The sequence below is a fragment of the Mesoplodon densirostris genome, chromosome 2 (assembly GCF_025265405.1).
Source record: "Mesoplodon densirostris isolate mMesDen1 chromosome 2, mMesDen1 primary haplotype, whole genome shotgun sequence".
Classification (NCBI taxonomy): Eukaryota; Metazoa; Chordata; class Mammalia; order Artiodactyla; family Ziphiidae; genus Mesoplodon; species Mesoplodon densirostris.
In genome coordinates, this window is record NC_082662.1 from 134862141 (window position 1) to 134888130 (window position 25990).

Consider the following 25990-nt stretch of genomic DNA (forward strand, 5'->3'; position numbering starts at 1 on the left):
TGAACCAGGGTTAATAAACTCAGCAACAGAGCTTTGGAGGCTGAACTGTCCACGTCTGAGGATATGGCTTGGGAAAAGCCTCAACTCGCCCTCCGTGGTGCTCTAACACCAGCCGAGACGGGTGAGGGGATTCGCACTGCTAACTGTCAGTGCCACCTGCTCTACCAGCCAGGGATAAAAACAATAGCATTTCACCTGTTCAGCCCCCTTTGCTGTGAACACTCCAGCCTCGTCATAGTCCTCCCTGATGGCCCCAGGAGACCCCAAGGGGCATTTCACATGCACACATAGAAGAGTCCTCTGGGTTATCACTAGCACTGGTCATTTTTTTTCCAGTCCTCCCCGTCTGCTGGGCTGAGGTCTATGAGAGAGCTCGTTTATGCCCTTGAAGCCACCTGGAGGCAACCACAGACCACCACTCGTTGTGCAGAAGCCCCCGGCTGCAGGCCCACGAATCCCCTGTCTTACACCCTCCTTGCCCCTGCCAGGTGCTGTGGAACTGCTCACTTAGTTTTAATTCTTTCCTTATTGCAGCCTTTCATCCTAGGACTCAGGTAGGTGTCCTAAGTGCCTGGAGGGAGAAGCATCTGCGTGTCTCTCCTCCTCCCACATGAATCTATCCTTTGCTTCATAAGATGAACTCTTTCCTGGGAGACTCACGGGAAACCCCACTTAGGAGGCCCAATGCTATGATTCTCCAAACACGCCCAACTTTGTCTGAATCCAGGCTGGACAAAGTTCAGGTTCAGGCTGAGACCCCATTACTCCTTCAAATGGACACACATGGGAAAATAGGACCACCTGGCAGCTCTGAGAGGCTCAGGAATGTTTACCTGGCAAAGCAGAGGAACACGGGACAGTTTCCTACCTCTTCTGACTCATATCTCTAAAGTGAGCTCTTGTTACTCAGGTGAAGACAAAGTGAGGTAATGAAGAAGAGATACAGGGCAGTGGAGACCCAGAGCATCACATCAACTGTGTTGTTAACAAGTCTGGGCAAGTCATTTCCTCTCCCTGGCCTCACTGCCCTCGCATGTAAAATCAGAGTGGTGCTGTGTCTAGATCAGGGGTCGGCAAACCTTTCCTGTAAAGGGCCAGATAAATATTTTAGGCTTTGCGGGTCATACAGTCTCTGTCATAACGACTCAAACCTGCAGTTGTAGCACAAAAGCAGCTGTGGACAGCATGTGGCTGCATTCCAACAAAATTTGATTTATAGAAACAGGCAGTGGACTGGATTTGACCCGCAGGCCATAGTTTGCCAAACCCCGGTCTAGGGGGTCTCCAAAGTCTCTTTAAGTTTCAACAGTTCCTTTAGGTTAGAAGTGAATTACTTTGATACCAGACACCAATACATTTAAATGTAAGATCCCAAATGTAAGAACACCACCAGTTTACTTGTTTTTTTAGATAACATCTTTTCTTTTGTCTTCCCCAGTGATGAACTGAATTTCAGCTGCATTTATGAAGAGCCTAGAATGTGCCAGGAGGTGCTCTTGCTGTGGGGGAATCTAACGATATAATGACTAAATTGTACACCTCAAGTTATTCACAGTGCAATGAAAGAGATAAACAAGTAATTACATAATTACAAAACATTACAATTATTGCGATAATTATGCTATAATCAGTTATCGAGACTTAAATCAAGTTCCATTACATCTCAGTTTCAGAGGCTAGAGGGGACCCGGTTCAAGGACTTTGCAATGTTACACGGGTAGGATATACAGAAAATCGGCTGGACCACCTGAAGTGCGTTCCTGTGAGAACTGATGGTCATGATTTCTCAGAGAAGTCCTGACTCAGGCTGGGACTGGTCCACAGAGCAATGTCATGACAGATTGCACTTGAGGCCTGAGGGGTGGCCAGTGGAGGTGAAAGTCAGACTTTCTGTAGGTGAGGAGTAGCCTAGGGTACAGAACACGTGAAGGGAACCTCTCATTTTGGAATGCGTCCACGACATTACATATAAATGGGAGACAGTGGCGAGAGTGTGTGTCAACACTCACGGGGCACCGTCCCCAGCTCCACAAAGCTTTGTATTTCTTGTTATGCTTCTTTTTTCAGGGAGATGAAGTGTTGGTAGAAGAGATGCTTAGACCACAAGCAAGATATTGTGCCAAGATTTCTGTCTTTGACATATTTATTTCTAAAATGTCATCATGACTTGATATATCCTTTCCATAAACCCTGCAATAAACTCAGCATGCCTTTGACAGTGTGGCTAGAGGATCCAAAGTCTCATCTTAGCCAAGTCTTCAGTGTCCACATGCATGTCATTGGAGGAGCAACAGTGCAGATAATTCAAAACACCCTCAACCCATTTCTACTTGACTTTGGGATGCAGTACATTTGTGCAGGAATAAATTTATAATTTTCATATTTTATGGAATCACTGAAGCTTAGAATTTTACCAGACCCCTTCATCTTACAGATGCTAAAAGGCAAGTTTAGTGAAGGGTTATTCAGTACTTGCTTTCAGTCACATAGTTAGTTTATAGAAGAACAAAATTTAGAACCCAGGTCTTCCAATGCCACACTTAGAGCTGTAAGAACTGCATTTTATACTGTGACCCAGTGTGCATGCAAGAGCACACCTACATTCCTAAACTGGTGTTTTCTGTTCTTTTCTCCTCCATTCGATTATCACCTTTTAAAAAGTGCTGGTCATGACCCACTCAGTTGACTTTACAACCCAGTAAAAGGTCTCAGCTCAGTTTGGTTTTTGATAAACACTGCTCTAGGTGACAGCATTACTCATATGCCACCACAACCTCACACCAGATGAAAAGGAATACTTTCTTACAACAGTATGAACAAATATATCCCTTTAAAAGATTACATGTGTATGCTACATTCCATAAGTGAGCAGAAAGAATTGGGAATATTGGGTAAAAAAAAGTTTAAATATGCATCAAGGGAGCCACAGATCTGTCAAATATTTTCAAACCACTTTCAAAGCTCCCTTTCTCCATGAATTCCTTCCAGACTAAACTCATGGAGCTCTGATCCTCTCAACACTGATGTACATTTTTGCGGTCACTAATCCTAAACCTCATCTTTACCTCATTCCTTCTAGGAAATTGCAAAGAAAAAAAATTCCTATTGGTGTCTGGGAGACTCATGCCCTGCTTATTCCCAAGTCTGTGAGAGTGGGGATGGAGGCTCCAATCTGTAATGCAGAGTGACATGTCATCTCTACAGATCCAAATTCTGTATATTTGAGTGCTGAAAATGTAATGGCAGTGCACCAAAAATGTCCAAATCATGCTGGTCTGGAATGGAACATAGGCTCTTATATGTATATATAATTAGATTTCCAATGCCATTTTAGAAACTTTTCAGCCTCTGGACAGCACAGACCAAACTTGATTCAACCTGCCACTAGTACTCCACCCCAAACATCCTTCAGAGTTACACACTTTCAGCAAGGATCCCTTTGAAACTCATTTTGTTTTCTCAGCTACCAGAGCTGCAGGAGGTCATGACTAGGGGTAAGGAGCAGAAGGAAGAAGCACAGGAAGCAGAGAGCTTGAAAAATCCTTGTGCTGGAGAATCAGGCTACAAATAGGGGAATCACGGCCTGAGACGGTGGACTCTCGGGAAGACTGTACAAAATGGCCCTCAGGCCTGATCTGCTCCTTTCGCAGCTTGAACTGTTCTTTCCTAAGGTGGTTTCAATTTCCTCCTTCTCTGAGAGGCGGCAGCAGAAAGGAGGATGCCAGCAAGGCAGAGGCCCAGTGCTTTTCTCAGTGGCTGCCCTGGCTGTGCTCTGACAACTGAGCTGATGGGGAAATGGCTCCTAATTAAACCATTTCATAAAAAAGAGACTATTTTCCACCTGAATGCCCCCTGCAGTTCTCGTATTGGGTAATTTGTTGTCCTAATAAGCTGAAGAGGTTGAATTCCAAGGTTGTAGACACTGACGGTCCACAGAAACAGGGTCCATGCTTTGGCAGTGCCCTTGCCCTGTGGAGGGTAATGAGGAAACCTGACAAATGGCAGTTCCTTGTAATAATTCTGTTCACTGGAGACCTGGGGGCTGAGATTTGCGTTTCCCAGTCCTTAGGTTTAGGATGATTCTATGCCACTGAGATAAAACAAAACAAAAACCAAACCAGAAAAAAGCCTCTGTGCCCTCTGTTAACTGAAAAAGAAGCAGGAGAGGACTCTTTGTTTTTTTGTTCGTAGATCTTGAAGTGATAGGGAAAGGAGGGTACTCCTTCAGCTATATTTGAACAGAAACGTGGGAAATCTTCATCTCTGTTCAGCTCCACGGTCTTAGGACAGCTGGAAGGGCGATGCCACCCAGTGTAAGGCTGTGGACTCTGAAGTTAGACCAAGTGTCAGTTCCTGCTCTAACACTTAGCAGCTCTGTGGCCTTGGGCAAGTTGTGGCCTTGGGCAAGTTGTGGCAATCTCTTTAAGCCTCATTTTTCTCACCTGTCGGAAGACAAGAATAATACCTCCCTCTTGGGGTGGTAGTGAAGAATAAAGAAGATTGTATTTGTAGAGTGTGTGCAATAGAAAACACTTATTAAATGGTAGAGAGAGAGACCGTTTTCTCCATGTTACAGAAGAGGAAATGGAGGATTAGAGAAATTAAGTAGTTTGAACAAGGTCATAAAACTAGTGAGTGGTAGGGTCAGGTTTTTGTTTGACTCTAAATCCAAGCACCATGGTTTCACTGTTGGTGCGCATCGAAGCAAACATTTAAATACATACAGTTTTAGGGCTTCCCTGGTGGCGCAGGGGTTAAGAATCCGTGTGACAATGCAGGGGACACGGGTTCGAGCTCTGGACCGGGAAGATCCCACATGCCGCGAAGCAACAAAGCCCATGCGCCACAACTATTGAGCCTGCGCTCTAGAGCCCGCCAACCACAACTACTGAGCCTGCGTGCCACAACTACTGAAGCCCACGCACCTAGAGCCCGCGTCCTGCAACAAAGAGTAGCCCCCGCTCGCCGCAACTAGAGAAAGCCCACGTGCAGCAACAAAGACCCAATGCAGCCAAAAATAGATAAATAAAATAAATAAATTTTAAAAATAAATAAATAATACATACATACAATTTTACTGGCTGTGAACTGAGCAGAAGTATTCTGATCTATCTGTCTAGAGAAGGCCCATCACAGACCATACAGATTATACTCCCTGGGGTGTATCTTGGCAAAGATGATGCCAATTCCCTTTGGTTCTTGGGCCCATCTTGCTCAAGGATCCCATTGCTCAGAGTCCCTGAGCCCATTTCTCTCTAAATGCTGGAACATTTGATCTCTTGGGTACCCTATATCCAGAGTCTGCAGCTTCATTTTTTTTCTTTAGCATCTAAAAAATATTTCTTCTCTTATTTCCTGAAACCCAAAAGAAAATTGGTGGTCCTGGCTCCCTGCCTTTTTACCTCCACTTTTCTCTCAAGTTTCTGTTTTAGTTTGGCTTCAGTGGAAAATTCCACTGCAGCCTTCTATGGATGAATGCAGACTCTTTAATTATATTGAATTTACAGAGATCAATTTTTATAACCCTAACAGGGTTAGTTCCTGAGTTCCTCTGCTTGTTAGATGATCGTGGACCCATTCCTCTGGGTCCAGGGGACCCTCAGGGAGGCTAATTGACAGTGGTCAGGCATCTGTCATGAGTCATTTCTATCGTGTTGGAAAAGAGAAATTTATGGCTTTGATCAATATGTATCCTTAGGGCTCGGCATCTCCTGGTTCTGTTCTCTTTCTGGAACTCTGAAGCAAAAGCATTTTTTTTCCTTTTCTATTGGAATAAATTCCTCCTTGCTACAGTTTCTCTGAGGGCCTTGACCACAAAAGAAATCAGAAACCATACCATAATTTGGGCTCTGTTCGTTCTCTTTCTCCCTCCTTCTGATTTTCTTGCCTTCTCTTCCTTCCTTCCTTCTTCTCTTTCCCCCCTCCCTTCATTTGCCTTGCTCTTCTACCCTCTCCTTCCCTCTTCTTATCATTTCTCTCTGAATTACTCCATTCTTTTCAATTCAATAAATGTTGATTAGATACCCAATCATTTGGGCTAGATAACTGAGCATCCAAAAATGAGAATGTATCCGCCCTCAAGGAACCCATAGCCTACAACCTAATAGAAACTTTTCCTATATTGCCTTTCTTTTTCCAGTTTATACGGAGGACTGAAAAAAATCTAGATATTATTTAGGGTCAGTAAAGATTATCACAAAATGTCAAAAACACTTTGAGAATTATGTGTGGATTAGTCATTCACACATTAGTATGAATTAATTCAGTAAGATTGCTTTCTCTCATACCTAGTTAAGCAGCTTCCCTGTAAGAATAAAGATTCTGGTTGGAGAAGAAGTGGGGAATTTGGGATCACAAAAGAGTTGGAGGTTGGCAGCTTCAGGAAAGCACTTCAAACAGAATAAGGACACTGTTTATTAAGAGAGAAATTTGTTTCACCCCAAGGCTTGTCAAACATCTCTGTGAACTGTTGTCATAATTTGAACCAAGGCTTAATCAGAGAATTTGGAGGGCTTATAATTTTTATTTCCTCAGCTGTAAAAATTTTTGACCCTACTCTCAGCAACAGTAGATGGAACTTGTTTACTGAATATCTCCCCCACTAGACTGTAAACTCCATGAGATCAGGACATCATCTGTCTTATTCATAACTATGTCCTCATGGCCTAGAACAATGCCTGGTCTACACATAGTAGGCGCTCAGTAGATACTTGTTGGATGAATGAATGAATGAGTGGAGTGACAGTAGCATACAAACTGCTATAGGAGTACAAGGGAGGAGGAAACTACATCAGGTTGAAGGCTTGCTTTAGAAAGAGCTTCATGGAGAAGGTTTTTCAATGAAGAGTTAGGGGACTGGACACCTGGAGTTCAAGGACAACCCAAGAAGAAAATAACTTTGCTGAGAACAAACAGGGGACACAACCAGTTGGAACAGTAACACTTTGAAAGAACGAACACTCTAACAATTAACTTTTGCTTGAATACAATGGAAAGCACAATCAGATGTGTGCCTGTGTGGGTTGGTGGGATGACATTACCTTCCTCTGACTAGTCTGGGAATTGTCAGGAAAATGGAGGTAGCTTCAGGCCAAGAAAGGATTGCTAAGAGGACTGCCTGGTGGCCTGCAGGGTCACTTCATGCTCCACAAGGCAAGGCCTCTCACTGAAGGCTCCACTGACCATTGGAATTCTCACAAGAGATGACGGGTGCTGTCTCTCTCAAGGGTTGTCATTGCTTCAATCCAGGAGTCCTTCCCAAATTTGTTTTCTACAGGGTTGTGCTACCCAGAATGAGTGATGGGGTCACCATGCAGTCTCCTTTCAGTGAAGTCTTCCCAACCCAGGCTGGTATGGGCATGGGGATGATTCAGCCCCAAGGCAGGGAGGAGACCAAATGTCCTTCAGAGAGCCCATTCAGCCTGAAAATACAGGATTCCTCCTTGCAACTGGCTGCATACTGAAGACCTATTTTTCAGCTCCCTGAGTGATGGCAAGTGTGGTTAACTCAGCTCTTTCATCTTCCACTGTGCATCAGGCCCCACCCCCCAACCTAAACCTGGAGATTATTCCTTCCTTCCTGGTGTCCTTTTTTTTCCCCCTTTGTCTCAAAAATAATGAGATATCATGAGTTTGCCATCCATCACCCTATCAGCAGCAAGTGGGGACTTCTGATTAGTGGGATACCACAAGAGCAGCAGGAGGGACCATGGCAACACTGGCTGCTCCACTTGGCAGCCCTGTCACCCCTCAGCGACTGGCATTCTGTCTGTGTCAAGAAGAATCTGTCTGAGGATTATTCATGCAGCTGGACATAATGAATTCAGCTGTTTGCTAGCACAGCAAATGGGTTTTTTGTCAGTGATATTAGGGTCAAGCTGACTAATATGATGTGTCCATACCAGAGGAATGTCCATTTAGTAGTTTCTGTGGGAACACACACATTAGGAAAATCACATTTTGCATGGCTCTGTAGCTGAGGGAACTGCTTGTTAAAAATTTCCACTCAAGCAACCTCAAGCTAAGGATTTGTATTCCAAAGAACTGGACCTATTTCACCAAAAGTATTTACTTGAGAAGTAGAAAAATCCCACAGGCTCAAAGAGCAAAAATAACTCTGCCTTATATAAAACCTCTGAAGGAAACTTAGCCTTAGTACAGGAGAAAAGCTGGAGGTCTACAGAGAGGGCAAATGGCTGACACATGATGTCTTTCAACATAATGTCAATTGGCTTTTTTTAATGACAATGTGGGATTGACTTTAATTGCCTGTGAGTTTACACTGGGAGCAAGAACAGATTTCTGTCATCAAGAGAAGTAGCTGCTTATTTCATTGCAGGGACTGGAGGAAGTTTCCTTAGTCCTCCTCAGAAACCCCTCATCTGCTCAAGTGATGACTAAAATCCCACCATTTCAGATTTGTTCCTTGGCTTGATATTTGCCTTTGAAGTGTCACCAATTAAGCCTCAGAATTGCACAGTGCCAGCCTGCACAGCTGTATATGGCAGCCCTGTTAAGTGTTATCAGCATGAACAATTTGAGACTCTTTCTCACGAACGAGTTTTGAAGGAAGGCTCTGGGACCCGGTGGAGAGGACAAAAGAATATAGACATGGTAGAGAGATAATGAGTACAGTTCCAGAAAAGCAAGAAAAACTGAATTTGAAATGGAGCCTGTTTCATAGTCCGACAAAGGAAAATTTAGTAAGTAGAAGTCCCAATCTTTGTCATTAAGGAGCGTACAAATCTAGGACACTTTGAAGGGTACATCTCATGCAGCCCAGACAGCTGGTCTCCACAAAACAAATTAATAGAGCTAATCAATAAATTTGGTAAAGTAGAAGGATACAAAATTAATGCACAGAAATCTCTTGCACTCCTATACACTAACAATGAAAAATCTGAAAGAGAACTTAAGGAAACACTCCCATTTACCACTGCAACAAAAAGAATAAAACACCTAGGAATAAACCTACCTAAGGAGACAAAAGAACTGTATGCAGAAAACTACAAGACACTGATGAAAGAAATTAAAGATGATACAAACAGATGGAGAGATATATACCATGTTCTTGGATTAGAAGAATCAATATTGTGAAAATGACTCTACTTCCCAAAGCAATCTACAGATTCAGTGCAATCCCTATCAAACTACCAGTGGCATTTTTCACAGAATTAGAACAAAAAATTTCACAATTTGTATGGAAACACAAAAGACCCCGAATAGCCAAAGCAATCTTGAGAAAGAAAAACAGAGCTGGAGGAATAAGGCTCCTGGACTTAAGACTATACTACAAAGCTACAGTAATCAAGACAGTATGGTACTGGCACCAAAACAGAAATATAGATCACTGGAAAAAGATAGAAAGCCCAGAGATAAACCCACACACATATGGTCACCTTATCTCTGATAAAGGAGGCAAGAATATACAATGGATAAAAGACAGCCTCTTCAATAAGTGGTACTGGGCAAACTGGACAGCTACACGTAAAAGAATGCAATTAGAACACTTCCTAACACCATACACAAAAATAAACTCAAAATGGATTAAAGACCTAAATGTAAGTCCAGACACTATAAAGTTCTTAGAGGAAAACATAGGCAGAACACTCTATGACATAAATCACACCAAGATCCTTTTTAACCCACCTCTTAGAGAAATGGAAATAAAAACAAAAATAAACAAATGGAACCTAATGAAACTTAAAAGCTTTTGCACGGCAAAGGAACACTTAAACAAGACGAAAAGACAACTCTCAGAATAGGAGAAAATATTTGCCAATGAAACAACTGACAAAGGATTAATCTCCAAAATATACAAGTAGCTCATGCAGCTCAATATCAAAAAAAACAAACAACTCAATCCAAAATGGGCAGAACACCTAAAAAGACATTTCTCCAAAGAAGATATACAGATTGCCAACAAACACATGAAAGGATGCTCAACATCATTAATCATTAGAGAAATGCAAATCAAAACTACATTGAGGTAACACCTCCCACCAGTCAGAATGGCCATCATCAAAAAATGTACAAACAATAAATGCTGGAAGAGGGTGTGGAGAAAAGGGAACCTTCTTGCACTGTTGGTGGGAATGTAAATTGATATAGCCACTACAGAGAGCAGTATTGAGGTTCCTCCAAAAACTAAAAATAGAACTACCATATGACCTAGCAATCCCACTACTGGGCATATACCCTGAGAAAAACATAATTCAAAAAGAGACATGTACCACAGTGTTCATTGCAGCACTATTTACAACAGCCAGGACATGGAAGCAACCTAAGTGTCCATCGACAGAGGAATGGATAAAGAAGGTGTGGCACGTGCATACAATGGAATATTACTCAGCTGTAAAAAGGAACAAAATTGAGTTATTTGTAGTGAGGTGGATGGACGTAGAGACTGTCATACAGAGTGAAGTAAGTCAGAAAGAGAAAAACAAATACCATATGCTAACACATATATATGGAATCTAAAAAAAAAAGGTTCTAATGAACCTAGGGGCAGGACAGGAATACAGATGCAGATGTAGAGAATGGACTTAAGGACATGGGGAAGGGGAAGGGGAAGCTGGGACGAAGTGAGAGAGTGGCATGGACATATATACACTACCAAACATAAAATAGATAGTTAGTGGGAAGCAGCCGCATGGCACAGGGAGATCAGCTCGGTGCTTTGTGACCACCTAGAGGGGTGGGATAGGGAGGGTGGGAGGGAGGGAGATGCAAGAGGGAGGAGATATGGGGATATATGTATATGTATAGCTGATTCACTTTGTTATAAAGCAGAAACTAACACACCATTGTAAAGCAATTATACTCCAATAAAGATGTTAAAAAAATTAATAGGTTTCAAAGTGTCTTCATAATATATTTTCTTCCAGTTGGGAAGGAAAAATCAGATGTGAAGGTAACGGGTCTGAGGTGAGACAACCCACCTCTTCTTTCCCAACACAGAAGACCCAAAGCAGTCTTGTTGAATGATTCCCTGTTCCTCCATGGGAGTATCAAGCCACATCTACCAGAGAAGGAAACCCCTTTGGCACCAATCTGACATTCATAGCAGTCAGCTTTTTGTGTTCTGGTGACATTATCCATGCTTCCTGGAAGACAATAAAGCCTTTCCTTCAGCTCAGGTCAGAAAACACAGGGGTCTCCTGCCAGGTAAGCACTCTCTCAGCCCAGCTCCAGGGGCCTTGGTTCCCCTTCCTTCATCCTTCATCCCAGATGCCCCTCCAGCGATCAGCTTGCATTCCTTCCCCCTCATAGGTGTCCCTCATACCTACTCTTCTAAGACCTCTTTTCTCCTCAGGACTAACTTCTGAGAAGGTTATTCACTCATTAACTACACTCTTTCTTGCTATCCTCAAAGACAAACACCCGGGCTCTTTTGTTCCTTTTTATCCAGTTGCCACCAGGAAGAAAAAGCCAGGGTACAAAGATGTTCCAAACATGGGGTGAACGCAGAAGTTCCAGAACTTTGATGAGTTCTTCCAGGCACTGTCCCATACCATTATCCTCCCACGACTGCTCAGTCCTTGGCCCCTTTTCTTCTTAGACCTGGATAATCACACGATTGCACTTCTGCCATCTTTAGGCCGAAACCTTCCAAGTCTCCATCTCTGGTCTCAGCTCTTTCTCTGAGCATGAAACCTCCACATCCAACTGTAGGATCAACAGAGTCTCACTTCAGTGTTCTCCATCCAGGACCGACGCAGCATGTCGAGAACAAAATTCATTAAGCCTCCCCCAGAACCTGCTCTTCCGCCTGAATTATTTATATTGGCTTCCACATCCACCCAATCACTTAAACCCCAAACCTGGGAACCTTCTCAGACAACTTCTGCTCCATCCCCACACCCCTATAACTACCGGCAAAATCTTACATCTTCCTACCCTCTCTGTTCCTGACCCCTCACTTCTTCTCTGTCAGTGCTCCCAACCCCAACTTAAGCTCTCATCATCTCTCCCTTGCACTGCACCAGTAGTAAGGGTTGTCCCTGATCTATCTTTTGCAATGCTATGACAGACTCTTCGTGCTTCCCACCTGATTAAAACCCTCAGCACACCATCCAAGCTTTTTAGGATGGTCTTTGAGGTAGTCTGCTTAACTCTGCAACTTTATCTCTAGTGATGGCCCCCACCTGCCACATCCCCCTTCCCACTGGCCTTGTTCCAGGCCATCCTCACTTCTTTACACCTCCATACCTTATTCATTGTATCCCCTCTGCCTCTCACTAATCCCAATGCTAAGTCACTTTTTCCAAGAGAGCCTCCCTCTCTAGCAGGTAAGTCTGAAGTTAGATTTAAGGCACAGCAATAACTATGACGTAGCTGACCAATAGCTCAGGATAGTTCAACTGCCTTCCCACTCTTAGGTCCCTTATGGTGATTTGGCATAAGGAAGGTGAACTGACCCTCTGTTTCCAGTATAAATTGAAATACACTTTAGCTTAGCTAATGTAAAGAACTTAAATAGATAAGGAAGGAACTGCTGTAGTCAGAATGCTCGTGTTCTATTGCTCATCACTTAACCCTTAGTTTCCTTTTCTTTAAAATGGGACTAATAATAATCCTATCTCACAAAGTCATTGTGAGAGTAAAGGAATTAATACAAGTAAAGACCTTAGATCTTAGAACAGTGGCTGGCAGAGAGTAAGTGTTTAGTAAATGTTAGCTATTCATGTTAGCAGTAGCAGTAAGACTAGTACTAGTAGTAGTATTTAGAGAATTCCATTTTCCCTATCAAATCATCAGAAGAATCTTTACCACCATAACTGTCGGAGAGAGTATGGGGTGACTGTGTGATTCAGGCATGATGTTTGTATTCTGATTGATGGCAGAAATTGATCAACAGATAGAGCGGTACAGATGAAAACACACAACACATTCCACCCCACACACCCTGCTTTATATTTTGTAAAGGGAATTCATGGCCTGGTAGGTCTGGTGTTGAGTATTTGTGCCTCTATTTAGGCTCATGGGCACCAGGGCTGCCCAAAATTCAGCCAGAGGCCAGGTACTCCAAATCACTTCATGATCCTCCATCTCCATGGGCTAGAGTTTATAAGGCACTTCCACCTCCATGATCCCTTGTGATTTCTACTGCAAACCTCTGAGGTTTTTACCTCCCCACCCATAGACAGACACTGTCACATACCTCTAGAAATGCTCTAGTTGCTACCATTTGGATGGACACTCAGAAAACACCTTTTAAAAAAATCTAAACTATCTGCTGTGGTGGTTTTGTAAAGACACAACCCAAGGGTGAGCCCTCAGCGGGTAGGTTTAACTCAAACCACTGAGCAGGGAAAATATCTAGAATTTGGCCTGGCTTTATAAGAAGAGCCATATTTTTCAGCTGAATAAAAAGACTCATCAGCTCGGTGCTTTGTGACTACCTAGAGGGGTGGGATAGGGAGGGTGGGAGGGAGGGAGACGAAGAGGCAAGAGATATGGGAACATATGTATATGTATAACTGATTCACTTTGTTATAAAGCAGAAACTAACAAGCCATTGTAAAGCAATTATACTCCAATAAATATGTAAAAAAAAATAAAATAAAAAAAATAAAAGACTCTTAAAAAGGGAAAAGAGGAATGAAGGAACTAATGAGGCGTCCCTTTCCTCACAGATAATGTGGGCTGTTCCCCGAGTGCTGTGCAGTGGCCGTAGCATCTTTTACACTTCAGTGACAATCAAATGCCTTGGAGATAAGGGAACAATTATGAGACCTGAGAAGAAATGAAGGAAAACCCAATAGCAGCCAAATAGCACTGCCATCTATTAACAAATTATTACAGGCTGAGGCAGACTTTAATGAGATTTTAACAAAAGAAATCTAGTCACGTTCCTCTGGGGCAAAGGGATTTTATCATGATGTGAATGATTAAACGGGTAAGAGGCCCTCCCTGGGAGCTTCAATAAAGAAGAAAATGTGAGCCCCGCGTTCTGACTCTCCAAGGGCTCTGACTCCCATTCCAGATGTAAAACTCTTGGAAAAAAGGGCTCGCGTAATACTGTTCCACAGGAAGTTTCAGTTTGGTACCTGGCCTGGTGAGCCCTGAGAGTCTTTAGGAAAATTGTTCTAGACCTTTGTTTCGTGATTCCAATGAGTCATTGCAATTTTGGTTACCCTAAAGGGCATCACCAACTTCTCAAGAGATTCTTAAGTCAGAGGGTATCACGGTAGCATTAATTTGGAAGAACAGTGAGGCTGGCTAGAGTCAGGACCTGCCTGCCCATGACCTTGTAAAACCACTGGGGCTTTCAGAGGAGGAGGTGATATGAGTCTAATGGTTCAAGAGTGGATAGAGAAAATAGGCTGCGTGGAGTAGGTGAGAGGGAAGGAGACAAACATTAATTCAAGGAGGTCAGTGTGCACTCTTGTCCAACGAGCTGGACCACTTACATGCAATGGATTTTTCTTTTTATTTCTCCCACCCCTTCCATTTATCTACTAAATGAAAACTTGTAGTCAGTCAATAATATCAGGGAGAGGTACAACCATTTCAGCACTAATATTTCTGTGATCCTGGAATTTGTTTTGTTTGAAAAGTGTGCCTCTGATGCCTTATTGAAGGGAACTGCGGAACAGTGATCTAGTAATGCTTGGGCTGGTAAAGAGTGTAGTTCCTCAGGAAAGGGACGCTGGACCATGGAAGGATACTGCAGGAAGGGTGAGTCAGTGGTCTCCCTCTGACCAAGATTCTTTGCTTGACCAAACTTTAGTTAGAATCCTGGACCTTCTCCCTAGGCCCATCTGTGCACTTCCTTGTAAAATCCAGTTTTAGCAAGAACCCCTGGCCCTTGATATCTGATCACCCTCTTTATCTGATGGCATTCCTCATCCTCCACCAGATGATATCTGATCACTCTAGCCTGTCTTCTGCAAGAATCCTGTTAGGTCAGTCTAGCAGAATCTCCCAACCCCCGCTGTTTCCTCTTAGAAATTTTCCATCCCCCGACCCCCACCGTGCTCCTTGGCTATAAACTCCCATTTGCCCATGCTGTATTTGGAATCAAGCCCAGTTCTATACTAAGGTCTCTTTTCTCACATTGCAACAGTACTGAGTAGAATCTGTTTTGACCACTGTAACTACTGTCTAGCTCTGGTTTTCCTTGACATCTACCTGAGGATGAGTCAGGGAGACTGATCCCTTGGTAGTTGGGGCACAGTGTAAGATTATGTCACCTTTTGTGGCAGAATAACAGCCAGAATAGCTACATAAGATGCTGGTGATACTCCCTTTGGGACCAATGGCAGACACCAGCTGTTAAAATATTTAGTGTCTGATAATATATGATAAACGAGTAAGGAGTATAGTAGCACTTCCCTTAATGGCTCACACTGTAGGAAAGAGAGTTAATAGAACTGAGGATGAACTTACAATGACTTGGAAGATAAATCTCAGGAACATACATCTTTGGGATAGATAGCTCATTTTGTTAGGATCTAGTGCTATTATTACTATTTGCTAACATTTATTAAGCACTTACTAAATGTCCAGTGCCGTTTTAAGTGTTCAATGCATGTTACTTCAGTCCTTTGCATACTGTCTGTGATGATGAACCAGTATGTTTTTTAAAAAATTCTCTATCTGTCATGGACAAACAGTTTTGTAGAATACAATAAAAATGTATTATTCGAAAAGTGAATTTTTTTAATTAAAAATGAAAATTCAAGGTTCTTTTTAACTGTTAGATTTAACATATATAAAATTACTCTGGCAAATTGCTATGAAAATTTCTCAATGCTTATTCTTAATGCTATACTTATCTCCCCATACACCAGCAACTGGCACCTGTCTAAGGACCATATGTTGAAGAGAACATATGCTAAAGAGGTTGTATTATCTCATTTAGCCCTCATAGAAATCTACAATGTAGTTAATATTTCCATTTTACAGATGAGGAAACCAAGGCACAAAGCAGTTATCTTTCTAATGAGGCCAAATTAGGTCCTTTAGCAGTCAATTAGCTTTGCAAAGAGGAAAATCTCTATTTTATGACCATGGAAGTGTAGCTCACCTAGTCATTGTAAAACTGAGTGGCTTAAGAAAAACAAGGCTTAATGAGAAAGTATAAATGGAGTTCTATAATCTAGGCCTCTATTAGGAAAACTGTTAAGGGAATATGCCAAACATTTTAGGAGTCTCATTTTTGCTATATTGAGCAACATGGTGACATGTTTAAGAGTGTGGCTTAGGTACTAGGCTGCCTGGGTTGGCTTCCTGGCTTGGCCACCTACTTGCTGTGTGAATTTGTTAGTTCCTACCTGAAAGGATGTTTGGGAGGAATAACTCTGTTAATATATGTAAAATATTTTGAACAATGTCTAGCACATAGTAAGGGCTCAAAAAATGTCAGTTATTATTTTTGTATTTGAAAAACAACCCACTGTAAAAATTTCAGATTCCCCAAATGCCTCCATCTCTAATGGCCTGACTTCTGACTGAATAAACCAATCTTCCCTGCCTTAAACTAGAGCCATGGGTAGAACTCAGCAATGCTGCAGTGGTCGCAGCCAGACCTAGGGTACAGAGTGGGGTTTCTCAGGCGCGCCGCTATTGACATCTGGGGGGAGGCTGTGGTGTGCCTTGTAGGATAGCAGCATTCCTTGCCTTGACCCATTAGGTGCCAGTATCACCCCCTTCCAGTTGTGACAAACAAAAATGTCTTCAGTCATTCCCAGGTGTCTCCTGGGAGGAAAAATTGTCCCAAGTTGAGAACCACTGATAGAAAAAATATTACTAATAGTCCCTTATATTTTTGTAGCTTTTCAGTTTAAAAAGCCTCCTACATGTTTTAACTCAGTTGGGTAAAAGAAAAAGAAGGAAAGGGTGAGAAAGATTAGAAGAGGAAAAGAGAGAGGAAAGAAAGAGTATGAGAAAGGAAGGAAGGAGGGGAGGAAGGAAGGGAGAAAAGGAAGAGAGAAAGGAGGGAGGGAGGGATGAAGGGGGGAGGGAGTGAATGCAAAGAGCATAAATAGATGAAGAAAGGGCAGGCCCTCGACTAAGGAAGGAATGACTGAACAGGTATGTGCTCTTGTGTGATCTCCCACTAGTGCATCGATATCTGCATGTCCTTCCAGCACCCCAAACTCAACGTGTTCAAATCTGAACTCAGCAGATTTCCCCCCAGACATGAGCCTTCTGTGTTGCTGCAGTTTCTGTTACTGACCTCACCATTCCTCCAATCACCCAGGTCTGCAAATGTGTCTTCTTAAAAGGGTACCTCCTACCAACCCTCCTCTCTCTAACACCTAATTAGTTATCAGGCTTCCTGACTCTACTTGTTATCTCCCTCAGGGTCAGAGTCATGCATTTACCTGATGTGAACAAGGAAAGGACCTTAGACCTAGCCCATCACTCTCATTTCTTTCATAGATGAGGAAACTGAAGCCCACTGAGGTCTAGGGCATGACCTTGGACAGATTACTCGGAGTCTGGTTTCCTTGACTGTAAAGCAGGGCTAATATCATGTGCCTCATGGGGCTGCTGTGAGCTGGTGCAGACCTATCACTGTGTCCCCTTGTCTCCCATCAGTCAGTTACAGGCTGGAACCCAGCACTGTTCCTCATCCACCACACTGCCTCCTGGATCGTGCTCCTGTCCCTCACCTGCACCCAGGGCTCCTGTCCATTTGACCTCACCATCCTGTCCCGTTGCCACTGCCCCATTCGTGGCCAGCCCTCGGGACTGCCCACCTAGTATGCTGTGAGATCTGGACTCCTAGCTGGACTTCTGGCTCCAGGCTCTCCCCAGGCCATTCATTTTACACATCGCTGTCAGGTTGGTGTTCTAAGACAGCACTAGGATCAAGCAGCTCTCATTTAAAAAAATCCTTCACCCGTTCCTCATCATAAAACCAAAACTTCTTGGCCTCCTATTTAATATAATTCCCTCCCCCTCCTCCCCATGATATGTCCCCAACTCCCTAATCTTCATTCTCCATTCTGCTTCTTATCTCTTATTAAGCTAAAAATGCAGTTTCTCATATAGACCTGATGCTTTCCTACCTCTGTCCTTTGCTCATGCTATTCATCTTGGAGTTCCCTTCCTAAATCCACACAGCTTCAAGGGCTATTTCACCTAACTTCCTTTATGAAGTCTAATCTCATCTTCCCGGTTAACATGCATTCAATCTCTCTCCTCTCTGAACTCTTATAGCACTTTATCTACATCTATTCTATGGGTTTATGTCTTTCCACCTTGTATCATAAATATCTATATACTTATTTCATTTCCCCCGCTAAACTAGAAGCTGCTTAAAGATCCAATATGTACAGATTGATTTATCTTTGCATCTTCCATGGGGCCTAATACAATAAATATTTACCTGGTCATATAAATGACACTAACTGTCATACTTCTTTATGCCTTATGGAACCCCTATATACCTATCTAACTAAACCTGGCAGTGGTTTAAAAAAGAAAATCAACCCTATCATACCATAGCAGCATGAAGAGAGTCCCTATGTATAAGTAAAGACATGTGTAAGTCAGGAGTTTGTGTCATGTGAACACATGTGTGTGAGCATGTGTGTGTGTGTGTGGTAGTGTAATACAGTGACTCAGGGTTCTGAAACCACACAGAACTGGTTTCCAGTCCTAACTATAATGCTTGATGGGTATGTGACCTCGGACAAGTCTAACTTGCATATCTAACTTCATTTCCTCATTTGCAAAATAGAGATACATACTTTATAATGTTATTATGAGGACCATTTATTCATTTCATCAACAAGCATTTACTGAGTCTTCACTATGTGCCAGGTTCCTGGTAGAAACAAAATAATATACATACAGTGTTTACCGATGTACCTGGTACATATTGAATATTTTAATATGTTTAAAATTCAGCATTAGAGTAATTAGAGCAACACTAGAGCAGCTATTCTCACACATAAATGTGCACATAGAGAGACCTACAGATAGCCACTAAGAGTCTTTATTTTGAAATCTGGACAGAGGGAAACCCAGTCTTATTCTTTAGCTGGAATTTTTTCTTCTCCAATTAGCTTGAATGTATTTTTCCCCTTCATTCTCTTAGTATCCATACCCATGGAAAAAGTAGGAGCTGTTAGTAATGCCATTTATTAAGTGTCTACTATGGGCTATTAAGCTTCTAACAACTCTTGCAGGCAGATTAGCTGGTCTCCATTTTATGAGACTCAAAGAGGATCGGACTTTCCAAGGGTTGTACAGCCTGGAAATAGTGGAGTCCTCCAAATACCACTTTCTACCTGCCCTGGGTTCTCCTGAGCAGGCACCTTTAATGCCAGGCCAATGTGAAGAATGATTATTTGCTCTATCAATTTCTCAGAAGTTTCTGTCAATAATTCTTCTGGGTTCAGAGCTCTCTAAAATATTGAAACAAAGTTGATTTCAAACCCTGTCAAAAGAGGAGTGAACATTTTATGTTGGAGGGAGACTTCCTAGTACTCTCCCTGCATTCTCACCTCTTCCCAGAGGAGGTGACTGCCGCCACCTGTTCAAATCTCCACTCTCAACTGGCTCTTCCCCAGAGAGGAAAAAAAGATTGATTCCTGACTGTTGATAGCCAGCAGGGTTATTGGCCTCCAAAACAGAAATAGGCCCAGCAGGTCCTCTGGCACAGGTTCTACATCTGTCCTTCTGCGGTAAAGCAGAGCCCATGGCCTCTCCCTTGTCTGTGCAATAAAGAGAACTGTTTATCTTGCTTGTGGTGATATGTATGATCTGGGGCTCAGCCTAGCAGCCTTGCTTTAGTGGGTTCACTTCAGACCCAGAGCCTCCAGTCCAGCTTACCCCTGGGGACCCTCCTGCTTGTCCCAAGGCTCAGAATCCAGGGCAGAGGTGAGGGACCCCCACTTTGGCACCAGTTCTAAGAAGATTTTCTAGTCTAAGTTGCACCATAGATTCCCCACATTGTGGAGATTATTGGACACTTGCCAAGCCATTAATAAAGCTGATATTCTTGTCCCCTTTTGACTAGTGGTCCTTATATGTATTATCTAACAGTCCTAACCCAGAGCGAGAAAGATGGTCATTGTAGGTCCAGAACTCCTGGCTCCATTATTAGGTCAGGGGCTTTCTGCATTGCTTTCTGCTTCTTTGTCTGTTCTATATCAAAGCTAACCTTATTTTCATAGATCAGCTTACCTGCAGGACTCTGCAGTAATTTTAAGCCACGTACATAAACACTATCTAACAGTCCTCAAAGATGACCTACCACAGGAAGTATGTTCATTTCACAGTTAACAAAAATAAGGAGGATGGAGACTCTTTTGATAATTTTTGTTTAGGGGCCCAGAATTCCAAACTGAAAACTGCCTAAGTAGCTCATACACGTTAACCAAGTTAATTCTGATAAGTATCAGTCTAGGCAGGTTTATTTAGATTTCTACTTACCATCTTAAAAATAGTTTTAGCCCCAACCTTACCACCAAAGTCCTGTGACTTGGACAAGGCCCTTTTCTGGGCTGCAGCTTCCTCACCTGAACAGTGGATGTTTTGATCCAGACCATTACTGACATCCTACTCCCATATTCTATTTATATTCAAAAGTCAGTATTTGGGTCTGGATTGCCTTCAGGTTGTGTTGGTGGTTCTGAGAGGTTTTGGGAGATGAGTGAGTCTAGAGAAAAATATCTAATAAGTAAAAAGGGAGGAAATTGCCAGATGCAAAGTGGGAGTTTATTCCAGGCATATTAAATTACCATGAAACACTTCCATCTACATTTATTAAGAACAGGAAGCTCAGCTTTGCTTGCCTAAAGCCTTCATTTCCAAAGCATTAACAAATTATTCATTTCCTTCATAAGTTCTTTAGTCCTTGGGGTATTTAACACTAGGAGTTTGACCATATTATTACTTATTCTCATAACATGTGATAAAGATGATACTAAATATTTTACACAAATGACAGTAGATATGGCTTATGGATCCTCATTAATTTATTTTGCTTTTAGCATAATAGCTTAATACTTTAACCATAGACTTTTTCTCACCCAAAGCAGAACTGGTAAGTTTCAGATTTGTGGTATTTTAGTAGATAAATACCACTGACCACATAGCAAAACATTCTTCTTTTATGCAAATATGTGTCAAAGATTATTGAAATGAGAAAAAGTTTTACATTCTCAGCCACTTAAAATATAAGATTTTAAAACAGGCCAATCACTATTTAGCTATGTACTCTGTGTTCGTTTTCTATTGCTGCATAACCTAGTACCACAAACTTATCTGCTTAAAGTAACATCTGTTTATTAGCCTGCACCTCTGTAGGTCAGAAGTCTGTGTGAGCTCTCCAGGGTTTTCTGTGTGGAGTCTGACAAGGCCAACATCAAGGTGTTGGCCAGCGGGCTCTTGTTGGGATGCTCTGCGGAAGAATCTGTTTATTTAGGTTGTTGGCCAGATTTGGTTCCTGTGGTTGCAGGACTGAGGTCCCATTCCCTTGCTGTTGGTGGGAGGCAGGTCTTAGATCCTTTGGGTTGCTCCCATCCTTGGAAAATAAGCCTTTTCTTCTACAAGCCAGCAATGGTTTTTTGAATCTCCTTCATGCTTTGAATCTCTGACTTCCTTTTTTGTGGCTAGCCGGAGAAAACTCTCTGCTTTTAAAGGATGCGTCTTTTGGGTAAGGCCCACCTGGATAATTTCTATATCTTAAGGTCAACTGACTTGGGACTTTAATTACATCTGCAAAATCCCTTTTCAGCACTACCTAGACTAATGTTTGACTGAGTAACCAGGGGACAAGAATCTTGAAGGGCCATTTTTACAATTCTGTCTACCACATACTCTAACACAATTATGCAAATTACTTAACCTCTATAGGCTTTTTAGGATCCTACTCTGACAGCTTTGATGACCAAACCGTTGAAGGGATTTCACTTTCTAGAACTTTACAGCATCAGTTAATTAAAAACAAAACTAAAACAAACAAATAAAAACCCTCTCAGACTGGGTATACAAGATGTCAAAACATATGAACAAAAAAGAATCAGATTTAATTACAATACTTTCAGTTTTGCTCATTGCTATTTCCCTAACCCTTACAACAGTACCTGGCAGAAAGTAGGTGATCATTAAACATAGTGTTTGTGGAATGAAGGAATACACAACACTAATTAGAGCCTTTTGGTTATCTCTTTATCAAGTATTTACTGCACACAATGCATTTGTGCTGAGTTCACTGAAGAATATGAAGATTCATAAGGTTCCACCCTCACCTATGATGGTTAATTTCATGTGTCAACTTGGCTAGGCTAGTTGTTTGGTCAGGCACCAGTCTAAACATTGTTGTGAAGGTATTTTTTTTTTAGCTGTAATTAACATTTAAATCAGTAGACATTGAGTCAAGCAGATTATCCTCCCTAATGTGGGTGGGCCTCATCCAATCAGTTGACGGCCTTAAGAGCAAAGAGAGAGTTCTATCTCCAGCATGTCTTCAACCTTAAGACTGCAACATCAGCAGTTCCCTGGGCCTCCATCCTGCCATCCAGCCTTGCAGATTTCAAACTTGCCAGCCCCCCCAAACCATGTGGGCCAAATCTTTAAAATAAATATCTTTACACACACATGTGTACACACACACACATACACACACACACACTATATACACACACCTTATTGGTTCTATTTCTCTGATTAACCCTGACTTATACGCCACTCTGAAGAGGTTAGAGGTTAGAATAATGTTGGGAAGATTGAAATGTGTCTAAAGGAAAACAGCTAATAACATGATTGCTCATAAAGGGAGGGAATCCGCTGTCTTGGATTTAAGGAGGATGGGTGATCACAGAAGGCTTTATGAGTAGTGTGGGGTTTAATCTGTAGCTTAAAGAACAGATGAGAGATGAACAGGTAGAAAAAAGAAAGGAAGGTGTTGCACAGAAGCAGACCTGGGGAGGTGGGCAGACTTCTGTGCTCTGGTTACAGGAAGAGCAGCCCAGCTAAAGAGTCCTAACGGCTACCCTTTACGAAAACACTATTAGAAAGGGAAGCTGGAGCCAGCTTGCAGAGAGCCCTTATCAGCCCCGAGCAGCCCTGGGCCTAGAACATAGGCTGCCAAGAACTTTAAAGATTCTTCCTTGGAAACAAACAGCATTATGTGCTCTCCTGTGGCAGGCTACATCAACTTGTCCAAGCCTCTCATCTTGCAGTGAGGAAACTGAGACCCGGGGTGACTGTCCTCAGGTCACACAGGAAATCAGTGGCAGAGCCCAGAGGAGAAAGCAATCTCCCAAGGCCTCAGCTGCGGCCCTGATGACCACATCTTTCTGCTTCCTGCTGCTTCAGACTCATCTCCTACCCCCTCCCCCTTGCCTGCATTCCAGCCATGCTGGCTCCCCTGCTGCTCCCACACATTCCAAATTCATTCCCACCTCCGAGCCCTTGCACTTGCTCCCAGCCCAGCAGGGCTTTGCCTTGGGTTTTCACAGGCTGGGGGTTTTTGTCTCAGGTCTTGGCTCAGCGACTGTCTCTCAGAGAGGCCTTCCCTAACCACTGGCTCAAACAGTGTCTCCTCCAAACCTGTCCTCTAAAAACCCTGATTTCCTCTCTTTATAGCATTTATCAAGATGAGGATTTTTTTTTTTTTTTTTTTTTTTTTTTTACTTCTCACTTGTCTCCCCAGCTAGAACATAAGAGAGCAGGATTGTTTCACTGGTGTGATTTGTTCACTGCTTTAACTCCAGCACCATGAACAGTGTGTATTAGTCACTCTACAAACACGAATTGAATGAATGAATGTTGAATACAGGCAGAGCTGGGAGATGCTGCAGGTTTGGTTCCAGACCCCCGCACTAAAGCAAATATAGCAATAAAGCAAGTCACACAAATTGTTTGGTTTCTCCATGCACATCAAAGTTATGTTCACACCATACTATAGGCTGTTAGGTGCACAATAGCATTATGTCTAAAACAACAAAGTACATACCTTAATTAACCAACACAATATCTGCCAAGTGCCATAAAGTGAAGAACAATGAAATGAGGTGTACCTGTACAGATCTCAGTACATATTTGCCGAGTGACTGAAAGGGGAAAAGAGATCTAGAGAAGCAAAGAGACACATGCGTGAGGTACACAGAAGTGCACAGCCATCATGTCTGGTCCCAGACACTTGCTCTTTGCCTTCTTTCGCTTTTTCTCCAAAGCAGATGCCTCTGGATTGTACTGCGAGGTGGCAGGTCTTGCTGGCTAAAAAGCCCTCATAGGACAGACTTCAGCTGGTCACTCAAATTCCCCACAGTGCCCATTTCAAACCTAACTGCTCTCCCAAAGATGAAACCTTACACTCCTCTCCTCACATTTCCCTCATACCTGAGAAGTTGGAGGTCATCTAAAATGAACTCTGTTTGCTTCCCTAGCCTTGCTTCAGATAATTGTCCTTTATCACTTTTCCCTTTCTGCCTTAAATGTAGATGCACCCCACTTCCATTCAAAGACTTCCTTTTTTCACTTGTTGTCTTAGCCCCTTCCCAAATGACTTTCCTCTGCCTCCCTGTACCCGCCCCAGATGCCATCCCCGGATGGATCCTCAGTAAGCTACATCTCTGCACGTTGCTTTCCTGCTCTAACACCTTCACTGGTTCCAGTCCAACTCCAGGTCCTCCCCACAGGCAAGTCCAGCTTACTTCTCCAACCTCACTTCCCATGCCTCCTAGGCTTAAACTGGTGTCAAAGCATACAGGATAACGAATAGCCTGCAATTTTAATGAAGTGAGGCTGTTGGCCTGCAGCTGTAACAGTAAAAGACATTTGACCACAGGGAATCTGGTACAAAGGCGTTTGGGCAGAGCAAATTCCACCGTGTCGGTTTTACTGTTTTCCGTGGCAAGATAAGCCACCCTGTAGAGAGTCAGAATCAGTTGACTTCTTCCTCTAAAATTTTTCTAGCTGTCTAGCTGTTTGTGTGTGGGGTGTGACTGCATCGCTGAATATACAGAGCCTGTCGATTCAGGGATTTGGATCTCAGAACTGTTGATTATTTTATATCATCCTAAGCTTCCTCTCTCCTGCACTATCATGGATAAATGGAAGCTGATTGAGTGTTAGAGTTGCACAAAGAGATAAATTCAATCAACAAACATTCAGCAAACACTTATTAAGTACCTAATGGATGCTACTGAAGGGTAGCAGAACATGCCACTTTAGCATATTGATTATATAGAGCTAAAGGTGACCTAAAAACAGATGCAAGAAAGGTGCTCTGGTTTCCTTTTTTCTCCTTAACACAGTAGATAAAACTCCATGTGAAAGATGCCCTTCCTATACCAGAAGGAAGAGAACATTCTTACCCCCAGAGATGGGGAGTTGAGGCCAAAAGAAATCTTTACCAGCAGGCCTTGTTAAAGTAACCCTTATTTTCCTTAGTCTTCCCATATATTTCAGTTACTTTTCCATAATTACTACTCTTTGTTCAACCTAGTATATAAACACTTAGGCCTAACTACTTTGTGCGTCTTCATTTTCTTATGAAGACTCCCATGTACGTGTAAAAATATTAAATAAAACTTGTATGCTTTACTCCTGTTAACCTGTCATGTCAACTTAATTCTTAGACTCAGCTGGCCCTGAGAGGGTAGGGGTAACATTTTGTCTCTCCTACAGTACCTTGAGATGCTCATAGCATAGAGGGGAACAAAAACATATAAACACAACATTATTTCAGAAGAAGAGCTGCTCTGATAAGGGTCTGTGCAGTCTTATAGATACTCGGGGAACAAAGAGACAGTGCCTCTCCCACAGTCTGAAGAGGACAGGGTGCCAGGACTAAGAGGGTGTGAATTTGAGGCAAGTCTAAAGAGAGAAGTAGGTTTTCCAGATTTCAACCATATCCTCAATATAATTTGAGAAATATGTTAAAACTTCATGAACAAACTTTTTTAGTGACAATACTTTGGCCATACTGAATGATAACCACATGCCTTTCTACTCCTCTGACCTACTTTTTCATGAGTGTCCAAAGAGATTTGTAAGCAACAGCTAAAAGAATAGT